This window comes from Lygodium microphyllum, chromosome 9 (assembly GCF_053477565.2).
Source record: "Lygodium microphyllum isolate KBCC chromosome 9, Lygodium_microphyllum_v1.1.10, whole genome shotgun sequence".
Classification (NCBI taxonomy): Eukaryota; Viridiplantae; Streptophyta; class Polypodiopsida; order Schizaeales; family Lygodiaceae; genus Lygodium; species Lygodium microphyllum.
The window spans coordinates 75,202,166-75,208,312 of record NC_141143.1 but is presented as its reverse complement, the minus strand read 5'-3'; the positions used below and the strand labels follow the sequence as shown (position 1 = coordinate 75,208,312).

The window sequence follows — 6,147 nt, the reverse complement described above, 5'->3', positions numbered from 1 at the left end:
TGACATATCAATACAATTACAATCTTTCTCTCCCTTCTTGCTCCAAGCTTCCATGGCTTCTTCACCTTTCCTGTCTTTCTCTCTCCAATTCTAGTCTTTCTCTCTCCTCGTCACTCTATTTCTCTCTCTTCCTGCAATCTTTCTCTCTCCTCTGCAGTCTTTCTCTCTCCTCTTCTTCTCTCCCTAGTTCTCTCTCTGACAAGTGCTATCAGAGCCTTGGTTCTTGGTCCCAGTTAGTCCCTCATTTTCACTTAGTTACAACTTTCTAGTTACATGGAATTTTGAGTCACAGGTACACAAGTACGGGAGCAGTAGGGGAGTTTCCAAAGCATCTCTGGACCACAAGGATTGCATGCAGAAGCATTAATGGCAGCTTTCTTGGGAGTTTACACCTCCTGACCACAAGGACTGCATGCAGAAGCATTAATGGCAGCTTTCTTGGGAGTTTACACAACATCTCTACTTCAAGACATGATGAATCAGAAATTTTAGTGGATACATTCCTTTCAGCAGGCCCTCCCTTGGCTCTTCCTTATGTTGACTACGGGCCTTAATCTTCCAATGTATTCCCCCTTTTGTGCTGGAGACCGGTTATGCATCCTCGGAGCCGAGCGCTAGTGCTTCTTCTGTGATCATTTTCCTCCCGAAGGCAGCTCCAATGGAGGTCAGGCAGACAATACCTTGAGTGGAGAAAGCTCAGAACAGAGCGGGTCCGTGCTCAAGGAGCATGAATACATTGGCCTGGCAGAGGTCTCATCTACGGCTGCGGCGGTTAAGGACCTCCCTGGTAACACGGAACTCCAGGAATCACCGCATGCTGCCTCTCAGAATTCTGCTTCGACCAATCTCTTGAAGACATTCGAAGATAAAAATGACCGATCAACACTGCTGCTGTTAGATTGAGAAGCAATGGTCATGAGAGAGAGATAGTTGAAGCCGTTGATCCAGCTATTTCTACACGTCTTGGTCCAGTCGTAGCTGTTCTTGATGTAACTGCAGACTTGCTTGCAGCCTGGACTGTTGCAGAAGACTTTTTGTTGATCTCGGTACATCTTCTTGCACTTGGTGAAGCTCCGCCCCTCTACTAACAGTTGTTCGCTTCTCTGTGCTGAAAGTCCTGAGAGACCTCCTCTCCGCTCTTGCCTTTGGACTGTTTTCTGTCTTAGCTGCAGGAGGGGTGGTTCTGTCTACCTCCAAGCCTGGACCCCTCTGGAGCTTAGGTCGGGGAGTAGCAGGGGACAACTTGCTAGCCATACTTGTTGGAAGTGAAAACTTTTGTTCACAGCAGGCGTTCAGCGCCAAGTTCGATTGAGATCAGGCTCATTTCAGCAATGTCTGCTATTGCTTGTGACAATTCGTCACTACACAATCCAGCTACGAGAGGCAATGGTCAGAGTAGGAGCCTGTCTCTCTGACAAGTAGCGATTGGCTAAGGGTACGAAGAAGGCAGACGAGAGAGAGAATCGAAGAAGGCGGACGGAGAGAGGATCAGAGAGATGGAAAACACAAGAAGGGAGAGAATCTGAGTTTTCTGTGGATCTCCTCCATCCCCATTCAGATTCAGAAATACCAAGATGATCTGGAGAGAGAGGAACCCTGCAGAACTGTTTCCACCATCCTCTTCAGGAGATTCATCTTCCACAGGAGCCAGGGACTTCTCAACATCAGACTGCATCTTTTAGACCCATGGTAAACTAAAACCTTGACACTTCCTTCCTTTGTGAAACGAGCAATCTCATTCCTCCATTGTATAACTGCAACTAGAGGGCATACAACCAGCGTCGCCTTAATTTCAGGTGGTTCCTTGGTTGGCTTGTCCGAATGGGCACTAGGCAAAGCCTGACAAGAACTTTCTCCTGAGCTTTGAGGAAGGCTTTGAGCTCTATTTGTTAAAATAAGTGAGATAGCCTGAATAGTCTTCCCCATCCCCATTTCATCGGCCAAGATTCCACCCCTAATTTCAGATGCTTCCTGCTTGACGCTCCACCAAAGCCATTCTTTCTGAAATGGCAGCAGTGGTATCAAAGCTAGTGGCACTAGTAACATGAAGTTTGCCCTTAATGGATGCCTAATCATTGGCACCTTGGATGGAGCAAATGTAGAGATACGAGAGGAGATTGGAGAAGACAACTTTTTCTTGTATTGGAGCACAAGCAGACGAAATATCACGGCTACGCCAGGAGAGGGAGCAAGGCCATTTTGTGCCGGATCCACGTTTTACTGAGACCAAGGAGTTTATTAAGAGTGGAGTTTTTGGGGATTACGATTACCAACCATTACTTGATTCTCTTGAAGGCAACAGTGGATATGGCTGAGGAGATTATTTTCTTGTTGGCTATGACTTCCCAGGCTATCTGGAAGCTCAAGCTAAGGTGGATGAAACATACAAAAACCAGCAGAAATGGACAAAAATGTCAATTCTAAGTACAGCTGGCTCAGGCAAGTTCAGTAGTGATCGGACCATTCAACAGTATGCCAATGAAATCTGGCATATACAGGAGTGCCCAGTCCCTTAAAAAGTCTTTATCCCAAGCCTTAAAGAACGTGAATATAATAAGCTTGGCTTGCTGGAAGCTCTTCTTGCAATGTGAAGGATTTATGCTCCATGTCCAGCATGGGTTTTTGGCATCAGCAGCTCAGGGGGAGGTTCCTTCATGCTCATTGATTCCTTAGCAGATGAAACATCACAATCCAGACCACTGTCATTCCCCCACGGCCCACAGCCTCCTAGCTCAACTTCCCACTCATCTTCCCATTTTTGCCATTCATATCTTTCAGCTAAACTACCGTCATCTTTTGTTTCTCGCCTTGTTTGAGCCTTGAATCTTCCCTTAGAAAGGCTACTTCAGACTGCATCTTTTCATTCTCTAGTTGAAGATTCTCGAGTTTGGAGGTCAAAGTAAGATGGTGCCTTCAAGCTCCACCTTCTCTGCAAGTATCATCATTTTCTCAGGGTGAAATTCGAGAGCAGAAGTTGTGCTTTCTTGTACGAGGAGCCTGCAAATATGTATTACGCCTTCTGTACAAAGAAAGTAAAAGGGAATGATGGCCTGATCAATACTCCATTGATGATGTTGCAGTCTCCCTTCTCCTCATCTGCAATATTACCCATGTTCTCAGAATTTTATTCAGCTCCCAGGAGTCTTGGCTGTTGCTACAGCTGTTGTAAGGACAATGGCTCCTGAGATGACAGCCTGCTGCTTAACATGGAGATGATCTCTTTGGGTTATGAGCTGTGCATGAGGGCATAGTTGGGTTACTGCCTACAGCTTTGTTAGATTAACCAATATCAGCAGTGGTTTTGATATCCATTACATTAGGATTGGTGTTTATACTTGGAACTGGCCACTTTCATCATAGCTTTGTGAGCAGGGTTTAAATCTTCAGACTTGTTAAGTGAAGGAAAATTGGCAGCCAAGTTGAGCTACGAAATTGACTGAAGATTACAGATTTGGAGCCCAACATAGACATGGACAGGAACAACATATCTCTTGTTTGTAAAGTTTGGTACAAGAACCACAAGATACCTCTGCATTCTTGAGGATTTATGATTCATGATATTGCTATAGCTGACTTTTGTTATGCTTTGGAATATTTTGAAAGCAACTTGACTACAATGGCAGTAGCTAAGAACAATAGCTCCAGCTCTAGTGAACAACGTTGGCTTCAAATACATGCTAAAATGGACAAATTTGGACAAGGTTGGTTTCAAACACAGGCTAAAATGGACAAATTTGTACAAGATCAGCTTCAAACACAAGCTAATATTGACAAACTTGTAGCTTCGAATGAACAGTGTATTGCTCTTATAAAGGCATATATGGAAAAAATAGCAAGACCTGAACCAAATGCTTATGCTCATGGCCAGCATCAATATGCTGATGGTACACTTGGATCAAATGTTTATGCTTATGGACAACATGTATATGCTGAAGAGTATCATTCCATTGAAACCTTGGCAGCAGAATGGTTATTATGGTCAACATGCTTATGCTTATGAGCATCCATCTCTTCAGCAACATAGTTCTTATGGATGTAACAGAAATGGTTATGCTTATCAGTATACTTCTAGCTTTGATCAACAGCAAGCAAGTGATTATGACCAATACAGTGGGATCAATGATCAAAGGCAACATGCTTATGAATGTGAGCAGCAAACATCAGTGGAAGCAAATGTATATGCTCAACCAAACTGTCCCTCTGATGTGCAGCAGGGCTATTATCACCATATGCAGTATGGACAGCATGAGCAATATGGTTATGAGTATGGACAGCCATCTGTTGTACATGATGAGCATGGACAGCCATCTGTAGTACATGATGAGCATGGACAACCATCTGTTATACATGAACAGCAGGGTGACTATGAGCAGCATGTCAAAACTATCATAGAGCTGACCAATGGTGATGAACAGGTGTGTAAATTGCTATCTAAGGCTAAACGTGTTAGACACCTTACTAGTGATACAATACCGGAACTGCATGCTGTGGGCTTATGCTATTGTTGTGCGAAGCCACTATCTTGTAATCACCAAGCCACATGTAGGGCAAAGTCTGCCAAAATAATCTTGCTATTTGACCAAAAGTTATTATTTATGATCATGATTCTAGATTCTACAATAAATTTTGGACTACTTTGTTTGCAAACTTAGGAACAAAGATTGATTTTTCATTTGCATTTCATCCTAAAACAAATGGACAAACAGAAGCTACAAACAGTACAATCTTGGATCTTTTACGTGCATACACAATTTCAAAACCACAAACATGAAATACACACTTGCATTTACTTCAGTTTACATACAATAACACTCCACATACAGCTACACGAAAAGCACCTTTTGAAATCATATATAGATATAAATTGCCTACACCTACTATTTCATTGTCAAACAAAGTTAAGGTTGCTGATGATATTTCCAATATACATGCTACTATTTTTTATGAAGTTAAAGATATGATTGTGAAAGCCCAGCAAACATATACTAAACAAGAAAACAAGAAAAGAAAAGCTATGAATTTCATAGTTGATGATTATGTTTGGTTACAAATTGAAAAGCAAAGAATACAAAGTGTTGAGAAACACCCTGTTGTAAAGTTAGCTCCTAGATTTTATGGACCTTTCAAAATCATTCATAAAATCAATGACAATGCCTTTAAATTAGAACTACCCTAACACTGGAAAATCCACAACACTTTTCATATTAGTTTGTTACGACCTTTTAAAGGCCAATTACCTATCCACCCTGTCTATGAAAATCCTCCTTTGTTAGAAGAAGAAACTGAAATCCTTGAACTTGAGACTATTCTAGATACTGACTTTATCACCACTAGAACTGGTCATAGATATTCTAGATATTTGGTGAATTTTAAAGATCATCCTGTTGAAGAGGCCCACTGGATGCATGCTTGTGACCTAAGTGCTCACCCCTCACTGTTCTCTCCACATTAGGCTAATAGCATTTGAGTACAATTGCTATCCCACCCCGGGGGTATGGTACTAGAGGCATATTCCACAGTGGATTCCGTGAGGTTTTGCGGTGAATTTCATGAAATTATATTTATTTGTTGGGGCTCGTACACAAGCTGGATTCCTTGTGCGAAAAGTTGATGGGGACGCCTGTCCTTTTTAGGCGTCACGTTAATTTAATGTGCAAGTGGGTGATTCCATAGCGGGTGATTCTGCAAAATTAATATTTAAATTAATGGATGTTTATGAGTTCAGAGTGTACACTCATATTAAATTAAGGTTAGGATAGAGTTTCAACATATTTATTTATTTTGTAGCTGAAGACTGCTAGGTATTCAATTTTGTTAGTTTAATTTTATTATTTTCTAACAATTATGAATGCTTCAGTTGATGTGTAGAGCAGGCGGTGGTAATGCTAGGAAGCATTGGGCAATAACGTGTATTCAATTTATTTAGAAGAAATTATCATTTTTGATAGGTGTGCACCTTAGGCGTGGCGCCAATATTTATTTTTATGTGCTTATTTATTGAAGGGGTTGACATATATTTATTATTTTTTATACGCATGGATGCATGATTTAAATATTCATTATTGGTCATTGTATTTAGGCACAATCTGACTCTTAGGACCCAACCACTTTATTCTTTATTTGGACAAAAGCAAACATAAAAGCTAA

General features: G+C 41.5%; 1 pseudogene; it reads left to right on the top strand.

The window, feature by feature from the left end:
* Positions 1 to 2,031: 2,031 nt before the first annotated feature.
* LOC148031189 (alpha-glucan phosphorylase 2, cytosolic pseudogene) lies at positions 2,032 to 2,768 on the top strand (annotated as a pseudogene).
* Positions 2,769 to 6,147: the final 3,379 nt, after the last annotated feature.